Source organism: Myotis brandtii, unplaced genomic scaffold (genome assembly GCF_000412655.1).
Source record: "Myotis brandtii unplaced genomic scaffold, ASM41265v1 scaffold53, whole genome shotgun sequence".
NCBI classification, from domain to species: Eukaryota; Metazoa; Chordata; class Mammalia; order Chiroptera; family Vespertilionidae; genus Myotis; species Myotis brandtii.
Genome location: NW_005369942.1, coordinates 5,391,462 through 5,402,883, shown reverse-complemented (window position 1 = coordinate 5,402,883; position 11,422 = coordinate 5,391,462).

The window sequence follows — 11,422 nt, the reverse complement described above, 5'->3', positions numbered from 1 at the left end:
AGGTTGGAAAATAATTACTTGCTTCCCTAAAGAAAGGCGGCTGTAAATTACTCAGGGGTTACTACAGCACTGATGAAAATATTTTCTTATTTTTATATTTCTAGCTTAAATAATTTCCTATAAATGTCTTAGAGAATCTGATTATTTTTCTGTAATTATAGATAGTCTTGTTATCCTTTAGTGTTCAGGTCCACATTTATTTTCTTTAAGAATATTCTTTATTCCAAAGTTCACTTTCCCTTCTTATTTGTTTAAATTACATGGGAAGCCTGATAAGCCATTCCTTGGATAAAATGTCCTATTTTAGAATAGTGAAAGAATTGATTGCTAGGGTTCTAGAGACTTAGACACATACTCAAAACACACATTTTCTCCTCCTCCTCCTCCTCCTCCTCATTCTCCTTCCTCCTCTCTATCTATCTATCTATCATCTATCTATCTATCTATCTATCTATCTATCTATCTATCTATCTATCTATCTATCTATCATCTATCATCTATTTATTTTCTATCTATCTATCTATCTATCATCTATCATCTATTCCCTTTTCTATCATCTATCTATCATCTATCTATCTATAATCATTATCAATCAACTATTATCCAGGGCTGTTGCCAGTAATACTTCAATGCATGAGTACTATTCGCCTAGAAGAGTTCATTGCTTAATTCTCATACAGCATTATTTTTTTTTACCTGCCATTTTCCAAATGTTCTGGTAGACATTTTTCACATTTTCATTACCACTCTTGTGGTTCAAAGTATACAAGCCAGTCCAATCATCATTTCCATGGACATTATTTTCTGCATAGTTTGTGATTTTTAACAAATATATCTTTATTAATTTTAGAGAGAGAAGAAGAAAAAGAGAGAGAGAGAAACATCAATGCCAGAAAGAAGCATTGATCAGCTGCCTCCTGCATGATCGTAGTGGGGATCAATGCCCTGACCAGGAATCTAACCAGCAACCTTTTGGTGCATGGTATGATGCTTAACCAACCGAGCCACACCAGCCAGGGAATCTTTGTCATTATTTTCTGCAATGCTACTTGGTACTTTAGTCTGTGATTGCTCGTGATAATAATAAAATCCAATATTTACTTAAAATTTACTCTATGCTCACAATGATTTATACATAATTTAGCATTTACTTTTTCAGTGCTGCTGTGAGGTAGATAGTAGTTATTCTAATTTTATAGGTAAGTCTGGTAAAACTCAAAGAGGTTGAGTTTTACCAACATTGCCTCTATTTTCTTATGCTCTTCTTTTGGTACTGCTACTCAAATGGTTTTGTAATGAAAAAAATTCTGTTAAAGAGATACAAGAAGCTATAATGTTATAGAAGCTGATTATGGCTCTATTAATTATTAATTAGGTGAATCTGAACAAGTAATAACTCTGTCTGGAAGTCACTTTGTATATTTGTACAGTGGGGATAACAATACATAATGAAATGTTTGATTTCAGACCTCATAATAAATATGCATGTAAAGCTTGGAAAATTCTAAAGCATGAAAACGTTAGGTACTGAGATTGTTTGTTTATTTTTTAAAAAGTTAAAAATTTGCAGGCAGATTAAGTCTGGTCATATTTATTAATTATTACCTCACTATCCAAGTGTTAGATTGTTCAGCTGTTAAGTAAGTATAATAATATCACCTTTATGAGTATGATCATTTTGAGGGTTAATTTAGATAAATGCATATACTAGAGGCCAGACACATAATGCTTATTTAATAAGCATTATTTTCATTTTTGTTATTAGTTTGCTATTGTATTTCATCATTTAGTACAGAAACTTACAACTATTTTTCTGACTCCTTTAATCCTGGAACTTCTATATGATTATATACGTACAGTTTTTATTTTCTACTCTCCTAACTTGCATACAAACATATAGATTTTCTTCCTGTATGATCTGCCAGAATTTGGATCCATTGATTGGCTTTCTCTTCTAAACTTTGCTTAGCCTACCTATATTACATTACTTGTTTTACTTCCTTATACTCAAACGAGATTCTTTTATTCACTCCTCACCATCTAACTTATCAAGCCCAGCTAGGTTATAGATAACACAATTCAAGAATTGAGAGAAACCCCAAGAAGTGCCTCATTTTATATATGGGTTAACTGAACACTAAACAGAATACATGTCTTACAAAAACTCATATAATCAAACTATTTTTTAAAAATATTTTTATTGATTTCAGAGAGGAAGGGAGAGGGAGAGAGAGACAGAAACATCAATGATGAGAGAGAATCATTGATTGGCTGCCTCCTGCATGCCCCACAATGGGGATCAAGCCTGCAACCCAGGCATGTGACCTTGACCAGAATTGAACCCGGGACACTTCAATCCACAGGCCGACACTCTATCCACTGAGCCAAACCTGCAAGGGCTAATCAATGTATTTTTTTTTATCTAGATAAAGTTATTGACAGCTCCTTTAGTAAAAAAAGATAACCTACACCATTGAATGTGTTTGATATTTACATTAATAGAGTATATTACTGAAAATGAATAAACAGTAAAAAAATGAAAAATATGTAAACTTTTTGGACAACTATTATTTGACTGTTATATGTTATATTGAGAAATGTACTAGTAAACTGCAATAAAAATAATCCAATAAACAAAATAGTTTTTAAGGGGGGGTAACAAAATAAAAAACTACTTTTTCAGTACTTTTCAGATATGTCTTGATTTTAATATCGGTACCATAATATGATTTTACTGTGTTCTATCATACCAAAGGGTTTCAAAGGAAATAATGTGTGAAGAAATGACATTTTACTTCAGAGTGATAATTATCAGCTATATTCCATAACAGACAGATCTCTACAAAGTAATAAAAGCACCTATTATGATTCAAAAAAAACTTCTATGTGAAGTTATTCATATTTCCAGGATGATTGTACTGATGACAACAATAAAATAATAGCACTTAGTAATAATAGCATGTTTTATTTTTTATTTTATCCTGAAAAATCCTAAGATTATATATTTGAAAGTTTCTATTTGTGCAATCATGGAAGGCAAGTAAAATATCATTATTTCCAATAAAAATAAATTGAATCCTCTTAACAGCAAGACAGTACGATTTGCAAAATGAGATGCTTTCTTTGAACATTTAGTCATGAGTTTGCAACATGCTCTAGGAGAAAAACAAAATTGATGACAACAAAAACAGAAATTAGGACTCTGTAGCATATCAGAGATTTCCAAATTGAGAGAATCTCTTTTATGGTTCATTCTTCAGTAATTCATTTAACACCAAGAGTTAAATAATAGTGAATATTTTATGATTATCATTTATTTTTTAATTTTTTTTGGAATATATTTTATTGATTTTTTACAGAGAGGAAGGGAGAGGGAAAGAGAGTTAGAAACATCGATGAGAGAGAAACATCGATCAGCTGCCTCCTGCACCCCCTACTGGGGATGTGCCCACAACCAAGGTACACGCCCTTGACCAGAATCAAACCTGGACCCTTCAGTCCGCAGGCCGACGCTCTATCCACTGAGCCAAACTGGTTAGGGCTGATTATCATTTATTAATTGTTCAAAGGATAAATAATTTTTCTGAGGGTAAAAAATACACAATGAATCAAAATATATTTTTAAAGCTAGAGGATATGGATGACTCAAAATAAAAATGCAATTTCCTAAAAATGATCTAGAAGCAGTAGAAATTTTGAGAGAAAAATATTAGAGAATATTTAGAAAGTTAATTAAAGATGTAGAGTTAAAAGCATAAATTTAATGTTGAAATCTGATCAATACAGTTGACCCTTGGACAATGAAGGGATCAGGGTTGCTAACTCTGTACAGTTGAAAATCTGCATATAACTTTTGAGTCCCCAAACTTAAGTAGTAATAGCCTACTGTTGACAGGAAGCCTTACTGGTAACAAAAGCAGTTGATTAACTCATATTTTGCGTTATATGTATTACATACTGTATTCTTATAATAAAAATAAACTAGAGAAAATATTATTAAGAAAATCATAATAAAGAGAAACTACATTTACAGTATTTATTGAAAAAAAGTCTATATGTAAGTATACCTGTGCAGTTCAAGCCCAAGTTGTGCAGGGTCTACTGTAGTACAAATAAAATTATAGAATAACTAGAGGCCCAGTGCATGAATTCGTGCACCAGTAGAGTCCCTCGGCCTGGCCTATGGGATTGGACTGAAACCGGCTCTCTAACATCCCCCGAGGGGTCCCAGATTGTGAGAGAGCACAGGCCAGGCTGAGGGACCCCACCAGTGCATGATCAGGGCTGGAGAGGGATGCAGGCCAGCCAGAGAGGAACCCCGGGAGGGCTCCAAGGCATGTCTGGACCATCTCGCTCAGTCCTGATCGGCCGGACCTCAGCAGCAAGCTAACCTACAGATCAGAGTTTCTTCTCCCTGGTGTTCAGTGCACATCATAGCAAGCAGTTGAGCGGCCTTATATGTCATTAGCATATTACACTTTGATTGGTTGAATGGATGATGGGATGACCAGACACTTAGCATATTAGACTTTTATTATATAGGATTTTATTGTGATTGTTGTATTAATATTGTAAAAGCTAATTTAAGCATAAACTAAGAGAACACAGCAATGAATCAAATAAAAATACTTCACTACAAAAAATTTTCCAAGCATATGAGAATGATACTACATTAAAAAATGAATTAATGCCTTACCTGGTTTGGCTCAGCAGATAGAGCGTAGGCCTGTGGACCAAAGAGTCCAGGATTTGATTCCTGTCAAGGGCTCATACCTTGGTTGTAGGCTCCTCTGAGGCCCTGGCCCTAATGGGGGCTCCTATAGGAGGCAACCAATCAATGTGTTTCTCTCACATCGATGTTTGTCTGTTTCTCTTTGTCTTTCCCTCTCTCTTCCATTCTTCCGAAAAATAAATGGAAAAAATATCCTTGGGTGAGGATTAACAACAACAAAAACAACAAAAGGAATGAATTAATATTAACCAAGTAAAGGGGGAAAATATCTCATATCACTAGATGCTAGAATATTTATATAAGTCAACAACTATCCCTTATCCAAACTCTATATAAAATGGAATAGAATAAAACCATATATTTGATAATGTCAGTTTTCAAATCTCAACAGCAACTATTTTAAAAAAGTGGAAAATATAAATAATAAATTTGATTAACATCAGAACATGAGAGGCCTAACTTCTCTCAGAATTCTTATTTGACATTGTTTTGAAAGTTATAGTAGCAGAAGACAAGAAAATAAGAATTTGTTTTTTAGAATAAGAAATTTTATACTCCCAGGAAAACCAAGCTCCAGGAAAAAAACAACAACAAGATTTATAGCTAATCATCCTATATAATAAAAGGCTAATATGCAAATTGACTGAATGGCAGAATGACCAGTCACTGTGACGTGCACTGACCACCAGGGGGCAGACGCTCAACACAGGAGCTGCCCCCTGGTGGTCAGTGCACTCCCACAGGGGGAGCATTGCTCAGCTCGAAGCCAGGCTCATGGCTGGTGAGCACAGCAGTGGTGGCGCAAGCCTCTCCCTCCTCCGCAGCAGTACTAAGAATGTCTGACTGCTGGCTTAGGCCCGCTCCCATCAGTTGGACATCCCCCAAGGGCTCCCGGACTGCGAGCGGGTGCAGGTTGGGCTGAGGGACCCCCGCCCCCCCCAAGTGCACTAATCTCGTGCACTGGGCCTCTAGTTGTATATATATAATAGCAACAAAACCTTTGAAAATATTTAGAAATAAATTAAGCAATAAAGTCCAGGAACTACTTGGTGAAATTATAAAAATTCTATTAAAATTGATAAAAACAGCATTTAAATGTAATAACAGAAGAACATTTCTAAGGCTATTGTCATGAAGAAGTCAGATGAAAAACATGTATATTATGATAGATTGAATGTGTAGATAATTGTCATGAAAAATACCATGTGATTTTATATGATTTAGGTTATGTTTGAATTTAAAGAAAATAGAAATATTAAGGTTTATATAAAAGAACAAATGGCCTAGAATTTTAAAAGATGAACAATGATGGTAATTTGCCTTATCAGTTTTGAGTGACTTATAATAACCATTCTGGTCAAATCAACAAAGTATCGATACAAGAATGCACAAAATCTTTTTGGGAGAGTGTTCAGATCCTCTGCCCATTTTTTTTTGATTGGGTTGTTTGTTTGGTGTTGAGTTTCATGAGTTCTTTATATATTTTGGAAATTAAACCTTTGGGGAAACTATTGCTTGCAAATATCATCATGCATCTAGTTGGCTACCTCTTTGTTTTATCATCAGTTTCTTTTGCTATACGGAAGCTTTTTAGTTTGATATAGTCCCATTCATTTATTTTTGCCTTTACTTCCATTGTCTTTAGGGTCAAGATCATAAAATATTCTCTACCACCAAGGTCCATAAGTTTGGTACCTATGTTTTATTCTATAGAACTTATTGTTTCTGGTCTTATATTTAGCTGTTTGATCCATTTTAAGTCAACTTTTGTACATGGGACAAACTGTAATCCAGTTTCATTCTTTTGATTGTGGCTTTCCAATTTTCCCAGCACTATTTATTGAAGAGTCTATCTTTACTGCACTGTGTGTTTCTGGCTCCTTTGTTGAAAATTATCTGCCCCATATGTGCAATTTTATATCTGGGCTCTCTCTTCTGTTCCACTGATCTGTGTGTCTATTTCTCTGTCAATACCATGCTGTTTTAATTATCGTAGTTCTGTAGTATAATTTTTAGTGTGATACCTCCAGCTTTGTTTTTTTTTTCTCAGGATTGCTGTGGCTATCTAGGGTCTTTTGTGATTCCAAACAAATCTGATGATTTCTTGTTCTATTTCTTTAAAAACTGACATTGGGATTTTGATGGGAATTGCATTAAATCTGTATATTACTTGGTGTAAAATATGGCCATTTTAACTATGTTGATTCTTCCAGTCCATGAACATGTGATATTTTTCCATTTTGTTGTGTCTTTTGCAATCTATCTTAATAATGCTCTATAATTTTTATCATATAGGTCTTTCATGTTCTTTGTTAATTTTATTCTTAGGTATTGTGTTGTTGCAATTGTAAAAGGAGATGTGTGTGTGTGTGTTTTGTTTTCTTTTACTGAAGTTTCATTGTTAATATACAAGAGGTAGTAGAGCCAATAGATATATGAAAAGATGTTCAACCTTGCTAGCAATTACGGAAATGCAAATCAAAACAATGAGATGCTACCTCACACCTGTTAGAATGGCTATTTATCAACAAGACATGTAATAACAAGTGTTGGGGATGTTATGGAGAAAAGGGAACTCTCATTTACTGCTGGTGGGAATGTAGACTGGTACTACCACTGTGGAAAGCAGTCTGGCAATTCCTCAAAAAATTAAGAAGAGAGCTACTATATGATCCAGCAATCTCTCTCCTGGGAATATACCCCCCCAAAATCAAAATCATATATTCACAAAGATATATTTATACCTATGTTCATTGCAGCATTATTCCAAGACATGGAAACAACCAAAGTGTCTGATAGAGGTCTGGATAAAGAAGATGTGGTACATGTATACAATGGAGTAGTACTCAGCCATAAGAAAGGATGAAATCGCACCATTTGTAATAACATGGATGGACCTTGAGAATATTATGCTAAGTGAAATAACTGAGTCAGAGAAAGCTAAAAACCATATGATTTCACACATATGTGGGATAGAAAACTGAAACTCATCGACAGAGGGAAGGAAGTAGGTGGTAAAGGGGCCTAATATACAGTGACAGCAGAAAATTTGACTTTGGATGTGCACTATGCAGATCTTATAATATAGAAAGTCAAACATGAAACTTATATGATCACAGTAACCAAAGTCACCCCAATAAATGTAATTTTAAAAAAAATACGCAAAGACATGATGAAAACAATATCTGAGAGCATCTCCAAAACTGAGTTGATCCTTACTGGAACTACAAGATATTTGTTTTTATTTTAAGGTCTGACTCCCCCCTATGCCTTCACTTCCTTTTTTCTGCAGTGGATAGTCTATTCCAGTGATGGCGAACCTTTTGAGCTTGGCGTGTCATCATTTTGAAAAACCCTAACTTAACTCTGGTGCCGTGTCACATATAGAAATTTTTTGATATTTGCAACCATAGTAAAACAAAGACTTATATTTTGATATTTATTTTATATATGTAAATGCCATTTAACAAAGAAAAATCAACCAAAAAAATGAGTTTGCGTGTCACCTCTGACACGAGTGTCATAGGTTCATCATCACTGGTCTATTCCATTCTCTATATTTCATTCCTTGCATACATTTTCAACTTCTTGTTCTTCTCTCATATTTGCTAATAGATAAGCCCTAGATATTTCACTAGATAATCACAGCTTTCCAATCCACAAGTAAAGCGGGATTTCTCTAACTCCAAATTCATTATCATTAACCTCAAAGGAGTCCTTTTGTAGTCAGGGTACATTTCCTTATTCCAGGGTTTCTCAACGTTGGCAATTTGTCCAGATATTTCTTTGTTGGGAGAGGAGGGCTGGCCTTTGCTTTAGAGGCTATTTAGCAGCATCCCTGATGTCTACCAACCAGATGTCAGTTAGGTAACTGCTTTATAGAAATGATATCAAACTGTGTAAAATGTAAGCTGTATGTCATCCTTTCCATGAACTATACAGGACAGGGCATATGAATAAGGAAGAAAAAAATCTTTCTACCATAGTCTCTCTGAATTGGTACACAACAGACTACACGTCTCTTGTATGAGTTTTCTACCAGCTAAAATAACTGTGTAATTACATACTAAAATGAGTAAAATCGGGGCTGGAAATGAAATAATTTTTTTCTAGAACTACTGTTGTATTTGTCATTATAAATTTTACTCAGACACAAACTCTGGGGTTCACAGAATGAGTGATTTGCCCAAGACCAAATAATTTTCAAAAAAGTGAAGGCAAGATTTGACTACCTGTTTTTTTTCTGCTACATTACTCCACTTACCATAGAAGATTCCCTCCCCAGCATCTTTTAACTCTTAGTATAGTAAGCCCTGTTTCAGACATACTAGGCTACATTATGCTGCAATGTGACACAGCTCTAAATTTAGTGACTGTCAAAAAAGGTAATTCTCATCCTCTCTACTTATCTACAGGGATCTGCCTATCACTTTACTCTTCACTGTGTTTTTCCAGGACCCGGGTCGATGGAGCAGCTCTCATAAGAGCATTTTCTTATCGCCAAGGCAGAGCAGAAAGAAAACATATCAACCATGAACTGGCTCTTCAGGTTTCTGTTCAGAAGTGACAAATGTCACATTTCACTGCCCGAGCAAGGCATCTAGTGATGCCTGAGATGAACGATTGGTATGTATTATCATCTCACGGAAAGTGGTGCTGAATATTTTAATATTTTGAACGCATAGTCTGCCAGGGAATCACTACAGGAATTACATCCTCAGAAAATATGCACTGGAAGAAACCATACAATAATACAGAGTGATTGAATCCATGAATATCACATAGTGAAATTGAAGAAGACTTTCAGGGTGATAATTGCAGACTGTAATCAGAAGGAGCAAGTCTGATAGTTTGGGGACAATTCTGTGACTAGGAAACGGGAACAATGTTAAAAAGCTAAGAACTTCCCAGACAGGCTTTAAAAATGTGAAGTAGATAACAAAATATAATAATTTAATGATGTAAATATATGGTTGACAGTAGGAGAAAGATTGCAAAGCAATATAATGGTCATACTGTAAAGGTTTGTAGACCTGACATTTAAGAACACAAAGAAACTGCTGTTATCCATTAACAAATGCATCAAAACAATCAATATTTACCCTTAAGGCCTGTCCTTTCTATATCTAAAAATGAAACCTTTCCTACCCCCCGCCCCCGGCAGTTTAGACACAAAGGAAAGTCACTGAACTCAAGATTCCCTGAATGTGTCTCTTTTCCAAATGCGGTTTTCTATTGCTAATCATTCAGAGTGCCTGCCAGACCACTTGGACTCTGAATCCGAGGGACAACACAGATGTCTGTGTGCCATAGAACAGCTTTCAGGTAAAATAGTGTCTCAAGCAAAAAAGTGAAATTGACATCTAGCATGCTGATAAAAATAGCAGGCTTTTTATTCATCAAATAAATACAATTTGAAGCAAGCAGCCTTTTAAAAATATGTATCTATTTTTTTTCTTGAATGGGTCACCAAATATCATGACAGAAAATTGTACACTTCCTTTAGAGATGATTTTGCACTTGGTCCCTTCCATTTACCAAAGATGTATCTTTCTAAATTTAGAAGGCCTAGTATATTTTACAAAGGATTTGTCATATTGTGTGTTTTCATCTTCCCCTTTATGATCCTTGAAAACCTTGTTGTTATTGTTTCAATTGCAATTAACAGAATTTAGCAGCAAGCAAAAAAATCACATTTGCACATCACTGTTGATTGCATTAAAAAGACAGCATATTCATTTCACCACTGTTAGCACATGTGTAGAGCTCCTATGCACCAGGTGGGCATAATTAGATTGGATTGTGTTTTGGCTGACAAATTATTTCCTATCCACTGCATAATGTCTCTGCAGCATCCTCATGGAAATAAAAACTAATATTATTGAGAAGGTTCTGGAAAATATTTGATAGGTAACTATGGTTTGGTTTATGCAAATATAGCTTTAAAACTACAACATTCTAGGGCCATGTAATTAAGGAGAGCAAAACCTGTCTTGATGAGAAAATTTTCTAAAAACAGCCATTAAAATAAAATGAAAAGATAAATTTAATCTTGATAATTGATTTAGTGAATTGTTCTCTTTCATTGGAAGGTTTGCAAATCATTTCAACAGCAAGGCAGTTACTTAGTAACAGAGCTGATATAAATAATAATTGATTTTATATTAACCCATCCAACTGGCCCATTTATTGTATTTGTAATGCAAGCAAGAATCATTTGTTTCAATAATTCCTCATACAAGTAAGAAGATGAGAAGACATAGAAATTCTTTTTTTTTAAAAAAAAAGAAGAAAGCAAAACACAAATACCTCTGAAAGTCAATAGAAATAAAATTTAAAACTATAAGTGAATTGTTACTGTTTATACAAGTAGAGAATAAGATAAAATGCAAAAAAAAATTCACAGTCAATATTTGAGAATATTGATAGACATAAATGAAAATGGTTTTCATAGTCATCTGGTTACAAGTGGCTCTCAATAACCATTGTTGAATTTTAACTTTAAATGAAACTTTGAACTGGTTATAAAAGTCCCCCTTTGCAGAAATGTTATGTTTCATAAATGTAAATATCATGTTATAATTCTATCAATCATGTTGAAAAATCAAAGCAATATTTTTGTTGTTGTTTTTGTTTATGATCCTTTTTTTTATTGTTTAAAGTATTACAAATAGTAGTGCTGTCTCCTCC